This window comes from Perna viridis, chromosome 13, assembly GCF_037379345.1.
Source record: "Perna viridis isolate PV_CMFRI_1.1 ecotype Kerala chromosome 13, ASM3737934v1, whole genome shotgun sequence".
NCBI classification, from domain to species: domain Eukaryota; kingdom Metazoa; phylum Mollusca; class Bivalvia; order Mytilida; family Mytilidae; genus Perna; species Perna viridis.
This window is the reverse complement of record NC_142457.1, coordinates 4479853-4501078: the sequence shown is the minus strand read 5'-3', so window position 1 is coordinate 4501078 and position 21226 is coordinate 4479853. Positions and strand designations below refer to the sequence as shown.

General features: G+C 32.6%; 1 protein-coding gene and 1 long non-coding RNA gene across 4 annotated transcripts in view; one reads left to right on the top strand and one right to left on the bottom strand.

The window, feature by feature from the left end:
• Positions 1-1100: 1100 nt before the first annotated feature.
• On the bottom strand, positions 1101-6765 carry LOC148599316 (uncharacterized). The gene is made up of 3 exons (XR_015917869.1): positions 6743-6765; positions 5951-6101; positions 1101-2734 (listed from the first exon to the last, which is right to left on the bottom strand). It is a non-coding gene; the product is annotated as an uncharacterized LOC148599316 (long non-coding RNA).
• A 9812-nt stretch (positions 6766-16577) lies between these two features.
• LOC148599315 (ecdysone-inducible protein E75-like) overlaps positions 16578-21226 on the top strand; it is a 37504-nt gene continuing 32855 nt past the window's right edge. For all 3 annotated transcript variants that reach the window (XM_088558381.1, XM_088558380.1, XM_088558379.1), the window contains exon 1: positions 16578-16688. The gene's annotated coding sequence lies outside the window, so the exon portion shown is untranslated. The remainder of the gene's footprint in view (positions 16689-21226) is intronic.

The window sequence follows — 21226 nt, the reverse complement described above, 5'->3', positions numbered from 1 at the left end:
TTAATGTGAGTTTTTTGGTTTTTTATTTAACTTTTTTTTCTTTCTATTCTTTTTTTTTTTAATGTTATATTTAGTTAAGTGTCAGTCTCTGTGAGAATAGGTCAGTTGGTGAAACATGGTATGATTCCAACTTTGCATTATTTTAACAGGGTAATTTGTCTGTTTGTACAATAAAAATTTATGAATAGTATTTCCCATATATTTTGGTAAAATGGGGTATAATTTCATCAAAATGCACACTGTAAAAAACAAACATTTCGGGACAGATAACTTTGTGCCACACCTAAATTTTCTATAACAGTCTAATGAAACCTTTCAAAACATAGCCATTGATACAAAGATAAAATAATTGAGTAGATCTTGAGTGAAATAAAACTGACAGATTCGTGTGTGTTTGACGTGTTTGTTTCAGAATTTTCATATATTTGCCTGATTCTTGGAATCAAGACTTGTACTTAAAATCTAGAAACGGGTCTTCTGTATATTTTGATACAGTGGAAGAAATATAACTGTTCGTGGTGAACCGATTTTTTGTGGTTTATCGTGGTTCTGTCAAACCAAGAATTAAAATTTTCAATTCAAAATTAAATTTTGAAAACTGCAACGGTAACGAAATCCATGAAAATACAAATTACGAACATTGATACCTTCGAATAAAAATATGAATTCACAGCCTATTGTGGGTATTTCTCTGTTTTATCTAAGATTTCCACAGCCTATTGTGGGTATTTCTCTGTTTTATCTGAGATTTCCACAGCCTATTGTGGGTATTTCTCTGTTTTATCTGAGATTTCCACAGCCTATTGTGGGTATTGCTTTGTTTTATCTAAGATTTTCACAGCCTATCGTGGGTATTTCTCTGTTTTATCTAAGATTTCCACAGCCTATCGTGGGTATTTCTCTGTTTTATCTAAGATTTCCACAGCCTATTGTGGGTATTTCTCTGTTTTATCTGAGATTTCCACAGCCTATTGTGGGCATTTGTCTGTTTTATCTAAGATTTCCACAGCCTATTGTGGGCATTTGTCTGTTTTATCTAAGATTTCCACAGCCTATTGTGGGTATTTCTCTGTTTTATCTAAGATTCTGAATAAAATAAATTGATAGTCAAATTGTTTTAATCAGTTCAACTTTGTCAAATTTCATTACAAACAATATAGACAATATCGATTATATAAAAAAATCAAACAGTGTCTATAGGACTGATAACAGAAATGTCATATTACCCTACCGGTGCACCTGGTCCATGCTCCCAAATTTTTAGTGGAGTCCGAGTTGCTCATTTGCTTTTGTTACTTTGTATGTATGATTTTAGTTACATCATGTTCTTTGTTGTGCATGTCTGTTTCCATGTCTGGTCTTTGTCCCTGGATTACATTCTTTAGATTACTGCTATAACCTTGGTTCTCTTGATTACTCTTTCATTTGTTATCTAAAATTGTCTTATTATTATGTTATGGTGAAAATCGAATATTATAGTTTGAAAAGAACTACATTTTTGTGTGTGCTCTGCAATGCATTAATACTTCAATGTCCCACAAATATGTGAAATTTCTTTTTTTAATATCCGTAGTTATACCTTACATATAAATTGATGTATGGTTATTTATATCTATATTGTGAATTTCATATTTTCAGAATTTAGAACGGAGAGTTCCATTAAAAAGTGTTCCAAAATTTCCAGCAAAAAAGGGATGGGTGCAACCCGGATCCCTGTTCCTCTGCGGTTAGGTATAAAAACAATTTCTGCCTATCGCAAGTGTCACAAATTAGAAGACTATTGTCAAGACGGGAGACCTGGATTAAGACTTCGGCTGAAAATTTGTCTTTGAGTCGGAGAATGTTAAGATATTCCTGAAATGGGAATGCGTCTTGAGTTTCCTTTTTCTGAAATATCTTCGACATGTTCAGATTTTCCTATTACTGGAATACTCTTTGTTGCTGCTGGAATTATTTTAGATTTTTTGCAGAAAGATAAAATTATTATTCCTACTTTTATGACAAAAAATATAATTATGACAACAAGGACGCCCAGAGAAAGAACAGAATTTCTCAATGCAGAATCGATGTCATAATTTTTAGCCACAATTCCCACAAAAGCCCACATAAGGGAGAGATGGGTGGTAACTGTGTAAAGAGCGTACCTAGACCAAATAGTTAAATCAAGGATAAAGTAAGAAGGTACCAGTATAGCTATTATGAGTAATACTATTGTACTGCTCCAAGATTGGGACACATCTCCATTGTAGGTGATAACAATGCCGAGGTTAAGCATAGTGGCAACGAAGACCCATCCACCATAAAATGCAAGACCGTTTTGCAGAAGCACTCGAACAAGCCATATGTCCTCTACTAGTTTCATTTCTCTTAGCATATCAATTCTTCTATCAAGATAAATATAAGATACAGCGGCAATTAGAATTTTGGTTGCCAATATCAAGACGATTATTACTAAAGATACAATAAACTGTTGTCTATCAAACGCGAACAACCAACCGACAATGAGTAGAAAGTTCAAGATGAATAATCCAAAAATCAAACCAGGCATGAGGTTTGTTTGGTAGACATATTTAATCCCATCATCGTACGTTCTGCAGAAAGTGGTTAGGACATAGACGAACCAAAGGGCAATCCACGTAAAAATCACGATCCATATGAAAAATGTCCAATTTGCTGGTGTTATTTCCAAAAGGAACAAATCTGAAGTCGAAACCAACGTCACCAACAAAGATATCTAAAAAGCAAAGAAAATTGATATAACTAAAATATTCCGTGATTTGTGGGCAGTATGTGTACCCATCGCTCCAATTCAGAAATTCAAAAGTAAAATATTTGCTCTTTATTTTATTTGGAGGTATCGGTCTGTTTATTATTAGACCTACTATACTCGGCGTCACATAAATAACATACAGTTAAAATTTGAATAAAAATATTTTCTACGAATTTATTGACACCTACCGTCGTTTAAATTGTCTTAAATGACTTCCTCATTCGTTTAGCCAAACGGCTTCTCCCTAAACAAGTCGCTTATTAGCTTAAATCATGGGTAACAAATCCTTACGGGAAAATCCCATACTAATATCCGCCATGTTGGTTTCTACGGGACGATTTGTTTACAAACGAAGTTCGTAAGTTCCTGTCGAACTCCGGTGACAATCGTCTGCTTGATCAACTTCTCGGTATTGTACGTTGTTCGCGTAAAATAAATCCGAGATATCCGAAATAACGCCGAAATGCATTCTGGGTTCTTCGGTTTTTGGACAAACCATTTAAACGTAAACAACATCTCCTAGCAACCCGATCACTGTAAACATGGCCGACTTTTTACAATGTAAATATTGGCACCGAGAATTAAAATCTGACCGGAATTTAACGATTCAATGTTTAGGGAGAAGCCGTTTGGCTAAACGAATGAGCAAGTCATTTAAGACAATTTAAACGACGGTAAGTGTCAATAAAGCCGTAGAAAATATTTGTATTCAAATTTTAACAGTATGTTATTTATGTGACGCCGAGTATAATTGTTCATTACATGTAGTATCACCAACACCATATTCCAATTTCTGAGTAATGAATAAGTGAAAAATTACCATATCAAAAAAGTAAAAGACAAATTATAATACAATAAAGGATTTATACCAGAATCTGCTGAACACTTATTCTTGAGGTGTACATTGAGGAGTCGATGAATTAATGAAACCTCGATTTTCATTCTTGTTTTTTTTTTCAGTAAATAAATAAAAAAAATAACTGATGAATGAGTGTGTGTGTGTGTGTGTGTGTGTGTGTGTGTGTGTGTGTGTGTGTGTGTGTGTGTGTGTGTGTGTGTGTGTGTGTGTGTGTGTGTGTGTTATAATTGAAAGAGGCATGGTCCTTTTCCCCTAAAATGAAAAATGTGCAGTAATTTCCCCATGAAATATCGACGTTCTACAAACTTCATACCTGGAAATGCCGCTTTTCACACAATTTCTGTCTAAAAATGTTCTTAGAATTCACAAAAAAGCTTGCGAAAACAAAATCTAAGTGAAGAGAGAACCTCACCCCAATGAGGAGATCGGTTAACAATAATTGTTTTGCTCGTCTTCTAATTCATCAACCAACAAATATGAGTTACAAGCATTAGTCTAGGCTTCTACGAAACAATTGATTCATATTACGTGTGTTTGAGGAAGAATCATACATCAACCTTATCGCTAGTATGAAACACCTACTACAGCTTCTTTTTCGTATCTTGTTGATGAAAATGTAATCAAGGGAACCAAGGTTATAGCGGTAATCAAAAGAATGTAATCCAGGGACAAAGACCAGACAGGAAAAACAGACATACACAACAAAGAACACAGAATAACTAAAATCATACATAAAAAGTAACAAAAGCAAATGAGCAACTCGGACTCCACTAAAAACTGGGAGCATAGACCAGGTGCACCGATAGGGTCAACGTCCTCTGTTTTTCTAGAAACACCCGCCGATAATAACATTTATAATTATGGCGTTTTTGGGGGTTATTTTGTTGTTATTGCGTCGTTTTAAAAGACAATTTACAATTAGAACTTATATGAGTAAGAACCAACGAAACAGTGTATACATAAGCAGAAAATATAAAACAAAAATAAAAAAAACAAAAACAAAAACAAGAAAACTGCATTAGGAAAATGTATAAAACGAAAACGAAAACATAACAACTATTAGGGTATACTGCAGACAACTGTATTAAGTTGGAAACATGATCTGTGTTTTAGAATTAGGCAACGTTAACCCTATAATACATTTTTTTTCTTTTCTTTTAGTACAAAATCATGTAAAATTGGTGATATTTTCCCGGTTTCAATACTGCCAAAAACAAATGCAACTGAGTAGTTCTTGGAATTTTAATATTTAATGAAGGGGAGCATTATTGTCAAAACTACCAGATCGCCAAAAAAAATTGACAGCAGAATGTTTTCCATTGAAAGACGTCATTTATTATTAATGCGTTTTGTCTGAGCATTTGTGTCTTTCTGGTACTAATGTTCTTGTTGACACTGATAAAATATGAATATTTGAACCATTTTATTTGATTATGATATCATTTGACTGCTATACATGACTTGTTTAACGATTTCTACATGCCATTTATTGTCACACAGACAATGAAGCAATGGTATTTGTTTCCTGTGAAAACAAAAGTTTTAAGGGACTAAAAACTGAGTACTGACTAATGTCTATTTCTTTTTATCATTTATTATCATTGTTTAATTTTTGGTTTACTGTACTTGTTTTTGTTTTTATTTTTTATTTTTTTATATTGTTGTCGTCGTGTTTGTACGTGTTTGTTATTTGTTTTATTGTTTAAACTGTAAGGATACTTCCTCTTTATTTATATTTTTTGGTTCTGACGCAGCTGATTTCTAAAGGAATGGGTATTCCCTTCTTACTAGGACGGAAAAAATGATAACCGAGATCCAGTGCTCGATTTCAAAATGAGTCGTGAGTTTATCATTGCAAGTATAAGTCTTGACGTCATGATTGAAAATATCATTATGACACCATATATAATTTGTGATCAATTTTAAAGTTACGACAGTGTTTTAAAAATAGGAACCCATGATGTCACTTCATGACTACAACGTAATTTGACTGTTTGTACAATCAAGACCAGATTTTCCATACCATTTTGGTCAAATGAGATTATACTACTGCTTTAGTGTTTTTGTTGTTTTTGTGACGTCTTCTTTCCTTATCTTCAAATTTTTATGTTATCTATTTCATTCGGTTCGCTACTTTGTGTTTGTAGATCGTCTTCGTTTTCTGTTGTCATGTTCATGTTCATGTCCTGTTTTTAAATTTTAATGTACTTTAATTAACCCACAGCTGACGCTACATGTCGTAATTATAGAATATATATTGTTTTTTGTGTCTTTGTTCACTTTTAAAATATTGGTCTTCTTTATTAACGATTGTTTCCTACCTGTCTTTCCCCTTGCTGCTAGTCCATTAAATAGTAGTGCCACTACAAACACGATAGCGGCCAGACAGACCAGGGTAATGTACACTCCCTTGTGTGTAACCTCTTCTGGCTCGTTGACCATGGCTCTTGTATGAAGGTACATGTAACAAAACTGGAATTAGTCAAATAAATTAATAAATTCAAATTACTTAATGCAGTAATGACTTTTTTGTCTACATGAAAAACCCACGGGAAAGAAAAAAAAAACCAACATTTTCGAATTTACTTGTTTTTCTAAATATGGCAAAATTTAGGGGAGGATGGTTCATAAACCTAAAAATAAAACAACTACGGCCCTTGTGCCTATGGCCTGTAATAACATAAACAGCGCTCAAGTTTTTTTTTAAAGAAACATGCAGAATTTTAAATAAACTTGCATAAATGGGCAATAAGAATGGCACAAAGTGAATTATTTCGGAGCCATGCAATTGTTAAATTGTATACTCTAATATTCAAGATTTCAAGTATCCAAGTCAACTATACGAAAAAATGGAAAAAAGCTTACTGGCGAGTAAACGGATACACACTACAGTCCAAGAGATTTTGTTTTGTCCACTCGTCCATGGTGGTCAATCGCATTTATTCAATACATTTTAGTATTTCACAAAAATGGTTGGAAGATTTAGCAAGAAGTCGTTTACACTATATGCTAATTTGTTGCATTTTTCCGAAACAAAATCTGCAGTTATATTTGATTAAGAATTTGCCTTAATTTTGATTTTGCGAATAACTCCGCTTTTAAAATATTCTTACCCTATATCATGTCAGTCTTTTTCACAGAAGGTGTTCGATGCTTATTGTTACAATTATATATATACAATCAAAAATTCAAAACAATAATTCCATTTTTTAATTATTTACAATGCTGATCGTACGTGGGTTGGTTTGTACCGGGTTTTCTTTTAAATGTTACATGCATTTTACAAGCAGGCTTGTTATTGTGCATATTGTACGTGTATTATTATCCGGTATTAATTTTTATGCAACATGCAATCTACAGACACGTTTGTTGTAAAACCCATTTGATATTTATAAAGTTCCTGCATGGCATGCAAAAAAATACCTTGTTTATATAATGTGAAAGTCGAGACCGTGCTTCAAAACACGTAAAAAATAAACTTGGTTTTTGTTCAGTAAAACTCAACAAACTGTCCCTTGAATAGATAGTCAACATAAGATATTGTTATGTCAACAACCACTAAAACATTTCACAGCTCGAACTTGTATATAACACACTAATGGTGTAACCGTCGTTGACATGGCGACGTTTTATTTCATTCTTCGTCATTTTTTGTTTAAATTTACACCTGGCGTGACATATAAACAACCCGGGTGAGGATATCAAAAAGGTAGACCTCCAATCAAATCTCGACTCGACAGCAGCTTGTTTGAAAAATCAAAAATATGTGGGAAGAACTTACTGATTTGGTTGGGAGAATTTGTACTTAGTTATCAAGCAACGTTTATATTGTATCGAGCACTTCTAATATTATGGTCTGTACTTTGTTCTTAGCCATAATAATATATTGGTCCTGAAAGTAATTGTAGGATTTTCAACAGTTGACAGTACCCATATTCACTACAATAGCATGATGGTCCCTATTATCTATATGCCTTTGTTGTTGTTGTCTCGTGCATGTAAATTCCTCCACTTCCTGGAGTTCCGGTGCTTATATCCAACGGCTCTGCATAAATCCCTATCTAAATTTGGGTTGGGTAATATTGGTAATATAACAACAATACACTTGAGAGTAACTCTAGTCCCTGGTGAGACAGTCAATCATCCAAGCTATATTCCCTGTTTTACAAGGTCGGTCTATATATATATATTCCCTGTTTTACAAGGTCGGTCTATATATATATATATATATATATATATATATACATGTGCGTGTGTGGATGATATATATATATATATATATATAACGTCTCAGAATGTGACGAATCTATTCTCTACACTGCTCCATCGGATCAAATTGATACAGTTTGTTTGTTTGTTTGTTGGGGTTTAACGTCCGAGCAGCAATATTTCAGCTATATTCAGACAACAAATTGATATAGGGAAGATAACGTAAACTAATTAACGAAGCAAATTTTTGTCGTTCCCTCCGCGGGACTCGAACTCGTACCGCTGTGACATCTATGGCAACACCGCCTGCACTAAGTCCAGCGCCCTAGACCACTCGGCCAGCTAGACTATACATCTATGGCAATATATATATATATATATATATATATAATCCATATATATCACCCACAGCGTACGGGATTAAGCTTCTGAATCTCTTTTGATCTTGAACTTTGTGAGTTTTATGCTCGTGAAGTTTTGTGAGTTCAATGCTCATATAGTTTTATGAGTTTTATGCTGAAGAAGGATATCAGTTATCCGAAATATTCAATTTAAATTTTACCATCTTCTGGTGATGTTTAACATATTTAGACGTTTATATATATGTATTGTTATGTTTCGCATCGTTTTTAACGATCCATCATCCCGTAAGAGTGATTGTTGACTATTATTTAGACTATTAATTATTATTTTTTCTTTTTACTATGTATCGTGTTTTAAGACACGATCCAATCATTCTTACTATGCAATTCCAATATTATTTCAACAAATTTAGGGCTCTGACTCTGAAAATGATCAATACTGAGCATCATATATCTAATTTATAAACATATTTACATCAAGGAATTATTCCTAAAGGCCTAACACTTAAGGCTTCCCCCCTTACCACTGGAGAAAAATCCAATTGATTTCATCACAGATGAAAAAAACATTCCTTTTAATGGTTCTTTGAGACTGACGGATTTATTATATCAAGAAGCTAAGCATCAACTAGCTAATTTCAACATATCTCAGAAAAAAAATTACTGGAAAATGCTCGTTCTTTTCTATCTGATCTTGAACTTTGTAATATTCAGAGACGATTAGTCGAAATCCGAGCTATTCAATCCAAGAAATTAAGAAGTAAACAACTTCACAAATTCACACGAGACGGCATAAACACCTTTAACAATACAGAAACACATAATATTTTGTCACAGGACAAAACTACGCCTAACAAGTCTCGTAAACGCAGATTTAAGAGAAAATCTAACTTGAAACGAATTTCCACCACGACAATTGTCAACCTTTCATCTTTTACTCTATCTGAAACTGAAACTCAAAGAACATTTTGCTAACAAATATGAAGACCAGGATATGGACCCTGACAGTGTTGACTCCGACCATGAAGAAAGTGATATATATACACTCGAAAATTCAAAAAGAAAAATCAATGGGCTCCTAAATCGAATAAATGTGGCACGCTAGAAAATATCATTGACAAAATAAAATCAGATGTCAAACACTTATCCAACAACTACATTCCATCTTTCTTCAACATTACGCCCGATGAATAAAAAGCAATACAGTCGTTGAAAAACCGTGACGATATTGTTATAAAACCAGCAGACAAAGGCAGAGCCATAGTAGTTATGGATAAAAATAACTACATCTCAGAAGCCATGCGTCAACTTTCGTATGAAAGATTTTATAAAAAGCTACCCAGTGACCCTACTAAATCTTTTATTGAAAAAATCACTTCAGAACTGAACAAAATGTTCAATGACGGCAGCATTACTGAAGAACAATTCGAATACTTAAAACCAGAGGATCCAAGACCCGGACGTTTTTATCTTCTACCTAAAATTCACAAAAGAAGATATCCCTGGACGACCCATAATTTCTGCTAATAGTCACCCAACCGAACAAAATTCTGAATTTGTGGAATACCTCCGACCCCTTGTTCAAAACCTCCCGTCATATTTAAAAGACACCACGGACTTTCTGAGGAAAATGGAATCAATGAATCATTTACCTCCCGAAACACTTCTGGTCTCCCTTGATGTCACTTCACTCTATACTAATATCCCATACGATGACGGTATAGAAGCCTGCAGAGAAGCTTGGGAATCACGAGATATTTTGAACCCCCCCCCCTTCCGACTGCCTAGTTAATTTAATCTCAACATCTTTATCGAAACCCCTCTCTTGGTTCCGATTCATCGATGATGTTGACATGAAATGGACGGAGTCGAAATAAAATTTAGACAATTTTATCACACATGCCAACAATGTTCATCTATCAATCAAATTCACCCATGAAATTTCCGACACTAAAATCACATTTTTGGATACTACTACGTTTGTAAAAGACGGGGAAATGTCCATGGATCTTCACAGCAAACCAACTGATAGTCACCAATACTTATCTCCCAATAGTTGTCATCCAAAACATTGTACTAAAAGCATACCATACAGCCAGGCACTTCGAATTCGGCGTATTTGTTCTTCTGACGATACCACCAACAAACGTCTAGATGAACTCCGTGGTCATTTGTTATCGCGTGGCTATAAATCAACAGATATAGATCGGGGATTTGAACGTGCTAACAACATCAGCCGTAAAGATCTCCTCGAGTACAAACCTAAGAAAAAGAACAAAAAGGGTTCCTTTTGTGCTTACATACCATCCAGCCTTTGGGAAACTCTTGCAGTTACTGCATTCAAATTGGAAAGACATTCAAAAACATCCCAAAGTCTCCAAGCATTTTCCTGGGGCCCCGGTCCTGGCATTCCGTAGACCTAGGAGCCTAAGAGATGCACTAAGTAAGAGCAGAGATTTCATCTCAGCCCAAACAAAATACAACGGGCCAGTGTAGACCATGTGGAGATAAAAGATGTAAGACCTGTACCCAAATATCGCACACCAATACGTTTAAAAGCTACTGCACTGGAAAGGAATTTGCCATTTTTTGCGACGTGACTTGCAAAACCGAAAATACCATATACCTTCAGCGTACGTGATTCAGCTTCTGAATCTGTTTTGATCTTGAACTTTGTGTGTTTTATGTTCGTAAAGTTTTGTGAGTTGTATGCTCATAAAGTTGTATGAGTTTTATGCTGAAGGATGATATCAGTTATCCGAAATATTCAACGTAAATTTTACCATCTTCTGGTGATGTGAAACAAATTTATATAGACGTTTACACAAAAGTTATCTTTCAACAATCCTAATTTCGGGGATTTGATGCATCGCATCTATCCCCAAAGAACCTGAAATAAAGGATACTACAGACACTGTGAAGTCAACCTCATATCTTGACCTACAATTACAAATCGATGATAAAGGAACACTTTTGAACAAACTTTACGACAAACGTGATGACTTTTCATTAGAATTGTCAATATTCCTTTCATCTGTGGCAACATTTTTCACAAAAAAATACATTTGAATGCATTGGGCCCTCTGATTTCTAGTTACACATTCTGCGGCTTGATGGCATTTGTCTGTCGTATTTTATTTCATCATTAAGAAATGGGAGTCTTTTATATATGTTAGTAGATGCTGATTTACATGCAACCGCTACAGTTTACCTAACGCTTTCAGGAAAACAATTCAACTGCGGCGTACGATGTTTCATATTCATATGTATGACATTATATAGGTCTTGATCTGCGCTTTGTAAAAATATATCAGGTACATTTAACACGAATGTCTTGTAATACCTGAAAGTATGTTGGCATGCCACATACAAACTATGAAAGTTGCATAAGCCGTGCTCCCACAATGGGCAATTCACAAGATCAAAATCGTCAAAAACCCATAAGGCAACCATGGGTAAAGGATGAAATAATTTTATAATTGCCTATAACTTCTTGAAGCATTAAAAGTTTTGCAGATTAATACCCGTATGAAGAGTGAAAAGAAATGGCCTTTAGTCTCAACATTTCCAACAAAATAATCTCCCTTCCAATGGACTCCAGTCGTCCTGCACGATATTCTTTAATCTGCCTACTGAGGTTACCAGCGGATCTTGACTTTTTTCATGCGTTGATTTATTCGTAGTTGTTTGTTTGTCTAACTTAAAAGGGACCAACTTAAAGAAATTTAGCGGGCACGCTCACTATACCCAACTCGCAACCTTTACACACTGTAGATTAATTAAATCCTGATGTACACATCGACCGATGTGGGAAAGGTCATGGTACAATCAGTCACCAAAGTCTGAAGTAAATCGGTTAAAACGTAGGCATGATTTAGGCTACAGCACGTTATGAAGGAAACACAGGCAGGCGGACCGACGAACGACGATACAGACGAACGGACGACACTATGAACGTACGGACTGATACATGAACGGGTAAAAAACATCAAAACTCCGCGTTGTGTTGCATATGAAAACAATTTTATTACCTGAAAGTAAGCTCTTAATTACCTTTTCCAGCGTTTTTTTTTTTTTTTTTTTTTTTTTTTTTTTTTGTTTTGTTTGGTTTTTTTTTTTTTCGTTTTTGATGAAAAGTAATTTAGGTAATATAGGGCTGAATCAACCACGATCTTAGATTTTAAAAAAATAGTTAAATATGTGACAAAGAATAAATTCTTTCTATGTTTATAAGGCAAGGGAAATTATGCGGGTCGTTTGATATGTAGTTTGAACATAGCTGAAATATTGCTGCTCGGGCGTTAAACCCCAACAATCAATCAATCAATCACAAATTCTGTAGCACTTCGGGAATGAAACGTTAAAAATGAATTACGCTTTGATTTAACTCTATTAAATAACAATTTTGATATAATTTTGAAATAAAGTTCCATTTGAACGACATTTTTCTTGAAATGATTTTGAAATACTCATTTCTATTGTTTTTGCAGTTTTAAAAAATGTATAATATATATAATATAGCCGTGTGTAAGCATTAAAAACCTCTAAATCCTTTGTTTGTTATTCGCATATGTCTTTTGTTCTCTTTATTATTAGTGTAATACACACAAGTAAAACTCAAAAGGGAATCTGAAAAGGACTCATAATTGCTTATTATTTTAACAACGTAGTTTGGCGAGTTTATAATGCGTTTTCGACACGAGGTGAGAAATGTGTATACACTACTGGTTTTAAAACATACAGAAATACCGACATATCTCGTTTATGCAGATACTGAAATGTAAATTTTCATGTATGCATCTTACAAATAAGATTACCATATGAATTAAAGAACAAATTATTGTACTTATACAATATTTTCTTTTCATAATAAAGATGTAATTTATTTAACTTATAAATCAATGTAACCTTACCTTATATAGCAGTAAAGAGAAGTGTGAATGAGGCACAGTAAGAAGTATTTCTTGTAGAAAACTGTCACTGTCACAAGGAAACACCAGTTTAACAGGAAAATAGTTATTACGAAATAAATAGTCATTCGTCAAGACTATCTCCTAGTAAATGCAGTGAGTAATAAGGAAAACTTAGTATAAAACAAAACAATAGGCCGTTTTTTTCCAAAGTAACATTTTCAAACTGAATTTGGGGTATGGGGTTTTCCCTTATATAGGATGGGGAATTTAGTTTTTTTATGTGTTTACTGTCATGAAAACACATTAAATTCAATTAAAAATAACAGTTGAATTGTTCAAGAATTTATAAATATATACTTCAATTTGAAAATGTAAATAATTTATTAAGACAAGTGAAATGGGTATTCTAAATTGGTAAGGGGGGTTTCTATAGGAAATGCGGAGTTCTCAGTGGAAAATGGGACTAGAATATGGCTAAAATGAAAAGTTTATACCATTCAAAAGCCGCAAATATGTACACGTCTATCATATTTTTTATACAAAATCTTTTTTGTTGTGTATGTAATTAATCATCATCCTGTTTTCTTGATTAACTCAACAAATGTAAAATATATACAATGTCTTTTTAATTCAGGTTGCTCCGTACATGTATATTATGAGAAAAAAATTAAAACACCCTTGAAAATAATTCGGTTTGCTATTGTAACACCAATTTATATGGTTGAGAACTTCAAAGAAATTTTGAATTTAAATTAAAAAAAACAGGTCAAGCGAAAATAAATCGATGAACAAGAATTAAGCATTAATCGACGGTCGACCTGACTTTATAAATAGAACATCAGCGGCCAACGACCTTTTTTTTTTACAAAAAGATGAATTAATATATTTTAATCACGATCAAATGAGTTAAGGTAAGATGTTTGTTCTTAATATCATGCTTAACTATATGCCATTTCTACACTTGAAAACAAAAACTACCTTTACATTTAAAAAAAAAGAAACGAAAAAAACATGAGTGATAAAATGCTTTATTTGTTAACAACTAGAATACGATGGTTGATCTTTTATCAATCAAAAGTTTTGTGAAAATAACTTTTTTTATGTCGTTAAGGTGAGACGTTACATAAAAAATAGATCGTTTACGAAACTTGCACATTTATATTTTTATGTTTCATTTTTTAGGCTTTAAGAGTCAGGCATTTGATGAAACATAACACAAACTTCAAATTTACCATCGTTTTCACATGAATTTCATGTGATGGCTCAATTAACCCGAATTGCACGTGAAATCTGTCACAAAGTTTATTTGCTCAATTCATGTCAAATTATGTGAAATAATTTTGCCTGTGTCAGATGTATATGTATTATAAAAGGAAATGCTTTAATGACGTCACAAACAGTTAAAATTAGAAATAAATTGAACTAATATGTCAAGTTAAATGGAACTCAGACTATTTACATTATATTAACCGATTATATTCCGTGCAAAATAGTATATTATGTTTAATAGTTAAAATTATATTTCATTTATATCATAGTGCTCCGTGTTATTGGCCCTAGTGCTGTTTTGTCCTTTGGTATTGGAATAATACTTCATAATATAGTTTTTACCGACATAAATTGACAAATTAGCTTTAAGCATTATGTTACATTTCTAAATTGCCACATTACTTATCATAACATAATCCAATTTCCTTACATCGGAAATAGTGTAGTTTCATTTTAAACAAAATCCTTAATATTAGAAAACCAAACACATAGAGGACATATCATTCGATATATTCTTATTTTCATCACTAAAACATTAACAAAAAAAATCCTTTCCCCTGTACAAAATCTGTCTTCTACTCTGTATTCCTATACTTTATTCTTATTCTGTAAATCCCCATTCCCGAAACCCTCCAAACCAAGCAAATTTACATATTTCCTTACCCCAAATCAAGAACTGCGTAAGTGAGTTGAGTATTTAAAAACAAATAAGGCAAAAGGTGATTCATGCATGTAAAAAAAACAGAATTCACTTTTATTCCTAATTCAGAAACAGTTACAGACCACATTACCAGTGTTTGTTTTTATTCGATAGTTGCGATTTTTTATAAAGTATAGAAATTGTGTATGATCTTGGCCTTTTGGAAAAGTTATCGTTCTTGTTTAGGTTTGATTTGGTTGCTTTTTTGGGGGAGATTAAAGAATGGGTTTCTTATAAATATAGAATTTAATACTGGTAGAATTAATATAACGTAAAAAATGTAGCACATAGAGACCGGAAAAACATTGTTTGTTAGGTGGGGTTTTTTTCGAAGCTAACCACCTCTGCCATAGGCAGTGTCTGATTATATATGGACTGGTAGGTAATATTTAAATGGTCATATTATATTCTGTCTGAAGAAACGATTATAATAATTTTATAATTTGTCTGTTTTTTTATAACTATTAAAATACGTTTTACAAAGTCGTCTTTTTGCATAAAAAAAGCTGTTCGCTTCAATTTACAATCAGGCAAATAGTTTTAATAAAAACTGCCATCAAATCGTTTTCAACTCTCAATGACATGTTACAAGTATCAAGTTACACGTTTATAATCGGGATTATCCTTCGTTGCTTGATATACTCGTATTGATATATTAAAACATATCAAATTAACTTATTTGGTCTTTCTCAAAAGCTTACATTGATCACAAATGGAAAATAACAAAGCTCTGAATCTGCCGAAAAAACAGTTTTTTTTTTCATATATATATATATATATATATATATATCTTCAGGTAAGACGATATCGAACTGTTGTTAGACACAATTAAAATACATTAGCCAACACTTATCTTCTTAGTTTTTGACTCAAATTTATAGATATTAAGTCAAGATTCCTTTTTGACTGTTTTCTTCAACTATGACTTGAATATTTTAATTCGAAAATTGTGTTTATAATAAATAATTTTATAGGTCATGCTGTGGTAGCACTAGCACAATTTATATCTCCATTTGATCAACAAATCAGATTAAATTATTCTATGTATTTAATATACTTTAGATATTTGGGATTTGATTCAGTAATTTAGATTTAGTACCCTATTTCCAAACTACTTACATCACGTTAAATTTAATAATATTTCTCAGGTGTGCATTGACCATGTAGTTGCTCCACTGTTACCATGATTCGCTACATTTTGTTTGTCGATTTTCAATATAGCAAGATGTGCGAAATTCAAAGGTGATGATATACTAAAGGACCTGCTAGAAGAAAAAAACGGAAAAGTGAAGACAATTTATTTCTACGTTAGAAATATCTTTCTCCTTTTTCATTCAGTCTTCATTCATTCATAATTTCAGTCTTACTGGTGTTTTAGTTCCTCCTGCAACACAAAAAATCAGGTTGAAGTCTTTTTTTTTACATTTAACTATGCATGTATACGTGCAGAATAAAGATGTCTATAAAATAGGTCTAGCGCTAACAAATCGATAAACGAATGCACAAGAACAAGGTCGACTTGACATAGCTATATATAGAACATCAGAGGCCAACGAACCTTTTATGGCTGTATAAGGATACTTTAATTCAGATAAGACGAGTTAAGGTAAGGAATTTCTTTTGATTGCTAGCTTGCATTAAGTTTTATGTATTCGATAATTACTGCTACTTTTCATGGTTGTGAATGCTTATTCAAAAATATAATGAATTCCTTCAGGATGAATTTACATGTTATTCATTTATTGATTATATCGGTACAATTTATAAAGTTTCAATGACGGATATATGCACAAATAAAAACGAACAAATTGTTAGTTTGAATGTGTTGATAAAACACTTATGATTTGTTAACAATATTTAGTAATAAGGCTACACTAAAACATTTCTTTCTTAGTTGTTGAACCTTCGGGGAAAAAAAGCAACAAAGCGAGCTCATTTTTCCCCTTTTCAAAACTGGGGTTTCGAACGGGTCATAATTTTCAACACATGAGCGTTAATATGTTTGCTTAAAATAACAATACAGAGGAAAAATAGAGCGAGGGGTCATTTTCTCCTTCAAAATGTGTGTTTTCTAAGTACAGAATGTTTAAATGCGCTTTGGGATATATATTTGTCTCTCTCTCTCTTTTTTTAAATTAGATATTATACAAAAAATGAAATATCCCGGTGAGAAATGATTTAGCGAGATGATTTTTTATAATGCTAAGTTGTATTTAATTTACACTTTCGCCTCTTTCGTTAATTATATATCTCTCCCATTTCAGAACTTTTTTCTACTTTTCTACTCAGTACAGTTACATGTATACACGTCCAAACTGAACCCTGAATAACCGGTAAAATCGCCTTTACGCTTGATAACCAGGAAAGTTTCCTTACATGTAACCCTGAATAACCGGTAAAATCGCCTTTACTCTTGATAACTGGTAAAACCCTAAATAACCAACAAAACTGTCTAAAACATGAGTAACCCACAGAACTGTTTAAATCCTGAATAACCTGGTAACCTGTCTAAACACTTTATAACCCGCAAATCTGTATTAGTCCTTAAAACCCACAAAACTGCCCCCATCCCTTCCCTCCTCTCCTAATAGAATTATTTCATAATTTCTTAAATATCCGTCAATTGAGATATATTGGGATTCTTGGTATTTCCGAACACCTTTCTTAACCAATCTTAGCCCTAATGGGAATCTGTTTAACTTTATGAAAAATTGTTTAAGTCCCTTTCTGTAATTGCAAGAAGAATCCTTAGCTTTAAGAAGAACGAATGTTGTATTCATCTGTCATCAGCACAACCAATTTATGTATTTTTTTTATAATTCAAATCCCTGTTTGAAATATTAGGCTTATTCTGTCTAATCCAAGGTTTTGTTTCAACTTTTAAATTATTAACTGTGTTTTTAGGCAAAAAATATAACTTCCGATAAAGCATGTTTTGTATTTGACTCGGGTGGTTTTGTAAGTCATGTTTTGTAAAGTACTCCGATAGTTCAATCACTTTTACAACATATAAAGTCTATTCTTCTTGCCCATTGCGGCAAATACGACATGCATTAATCTAAATATGTTTATAGTTTCAACCTAACCAGTTTTTAAGCGTTAGAATGCTTTATGACGTCCACTTTAACGTCAAAACGTCAAAAAGGCCGCTTTTGTTCATTATCTGTAGATTTTTTATAATCTTATAAATATAACAACGTTCAAGATATCCATTTTTCTTTAGTGCAACCGAATTTCTATTACCGTTTGTGTTAATTCAAATTGCTTGGTATATGTTACTATGAATGAAAAGATCTGAAATTATAATTTTTTTTATCAGACCCATTTTAATATTATTGCTAAAGGTGTATTTAGATATGGTTCGATAAATAGATCGTAGCCGTTTAGTTTGAACTTATTTGTGAACGAAATTCGCTGAGGATAAAAGATTTAAGAGATATTATTATGAATAAACCATTTATATTTTTTGATATGTAATTGGAGCGAAAACAAAACAGAAAAACGGAAAAGTACATGTATTATTTTCAAAGTATTTTACACGTGATCAATTGTTCGTGGACATGTGAGCATTAGACATGAATAGAGTTTTGCTATCAACAATTTGACAGGTATTAGCAAAGATGACAGGAGAGAAAATGTTAAAGATATTGTATAACTAGATTTGTATTATCAGTTATATGGACTATCACGAAATGCAATTTATTGACAACGGGAAATTGTGTTGACCACTTAAATTAAAAGTTTCTTTTGAAGAAGTTACCAACAACTCGATACCGATAGGCCTTTAAATGATAAAATGTGAATGTTCTTAATCCAAGGCAATGACATGGTGATTTGTTTAAACATTGAAGTTTGTTATTTAACATATACTGTAAACGTAATAATTTTCGCAAAAATAGTACAAGCGAAATTGATTTTTTTTGTTTTGTTTTGTTTTTGTTTTTGTTTTTGTTTTTTGTTTTTTGGTTTATTTTATTTTTTATATTATTTCTAATATTGACAAATGGTGATTGTCATTAAATGTTTTAATTGAGAGTAATCGGTCCTTTATCTCCGAATTATATAACAGACGGCGATGACAATGACAGAGGCCAAAAGCTGTCGATAGCTCACATGGCCTTCGAACTCATATGTAACTTGTGCATAAATGTAATTTGTATTTTTTTAAATATAAAGATATTGTACTGAGACACATTAAAACAGGTCTAACTTTTCAACACTATAGTTGCACAGTTGCTCATTTACGTAACTCCAATTTAAACATTGCATCGCAGTTGCACTGACCCTAAACTATTAAACGCCTACAACGTAGGTTGTAATTTCTGGTTGCCGGAAATCCATAAAATCATTATACATGCACTGTTGAATTGATTACTGGTTCGTATTATGTTTTAAGCCGCGAATCTTCCGACTTCGAATTTTCAACCTTCAAAGTATAAATTACATAAAGCAATTATACAGTTTTTGTACATTAAAGTATAAAAAAATACGTAAATGTTAAAATACTGCTTTTAAGCAACGATTTCTGTATCCCCTCTATTAACAACATCAAAGTACATTTGCATTTAAATATTTTGTGTACTGTCACTGTATTTACCAATGAACAGATATATGTTTACTGGAAAACGTGCGTATATGAACGTCTTATGAGTTTGCTAAAAGTAATCAAGGAAACCAAGGCCATAGCGGTAATAAAAAGAATGTAATCTAGGGACAAAGACCAGACATTGAAAACAGACATATACAACAAAGAACATAAAGTAACTAAAATCATACATACAAAGTAACAAAAGCAAATGAGCAACTCGGACTCCACTAAAAACTGGGAGCATAAACCAGGTGCATCGGTAGGGTAAGGGTCCTCTGCTTTTCTAGAAACACCCGCCGAGTTGCTCATAAAAAGTCAAGTCCGGGTAGACAATCTGGGGTCTATGTTACGTCATCAAACGTACTCTATAATTGTTTTGTAAGAAACACCTTGATTTGTATAGATATAAAACAAGACAAGTACGTACTCCAGATTGAATAATGGTAACAACAAAAAATACCGACCACTAATCCGATCCATTATCAAGTCCAAAATAAATATGACAAAATGGATATTACATCACCGGAATAGCTGGTGCCGCAATAGTTCCGACTTTATACAGGCATTTCAAACAAAATTGTTGGTAAAATCTAGGTTTTACAGCACGCTAAACCTCCATCTTCCATAGTCGCATGTAAATTCCGGAATGTATTTGAACTAACAATACCGTTTTCCGGTTAATCCGTTCAAAGCACCATATCGAGGTTCTTGATTTTAATTACTATTAGATTGTATCTTGGACAGTTTGATATTTTTAATGAAATACTAATATGATATCAAAACAGTTACGCAATAATACGGGTCAAAAGTAAAAGTTGGCTTTACAAAGCAATTCGTTCAACATACTTTTGTGTGAAACTATTTAGTTGATGAAATCGTCAGTTATATTTTTACTTTATTTTTTAACTAGCGGTTATATCAAAATACGTGTTCACGGAATGGAGAAATGGAATCAAAATTACCCCCAGAGACCAATAAAATAGCTATTCTTGAACGAATTTATGAACATTTTAAATTTAATAGTTCAATCACAAAATGATAATCTACTTGTAGTTTTTGGTGTAAGGAAGGTTTTGTTATTGATGAATTAAATGGGCAATGATATTGCATATGGAACCATTTAGAATAAAAATTGAGGGAACTACTATTTTAGATTGTGCTACATAATTGTAGTTATTTCCTTAACAAATTTGTTTGCTACTTGTGACAATGTTAGTGAATTCTATTCTCTGAAGCAATTTGAATAAATAATGTCTTTGTAACATTAAACTATTTCGTCCTATAGCCTCTTTTTATGATTTTTTGTTGGGTCTACGCGATGAGGGAAATTTATATTTCAGGAATATGATATAAGATATTGGTAATTGCCATTGAAAATTGAGAAAAAGGAATCGGAATAATGTAAAACAAAATTGTGCAATTCATTATAATTATATCATATATAATTATATTGTATATACATATTATATAGTTCATTCAATTTTTTCCTCATCTTCTCTTAATAACCTATAGATATATCGCTTTCAACAAACACAAAACATTTAAGTAGCTGTCTT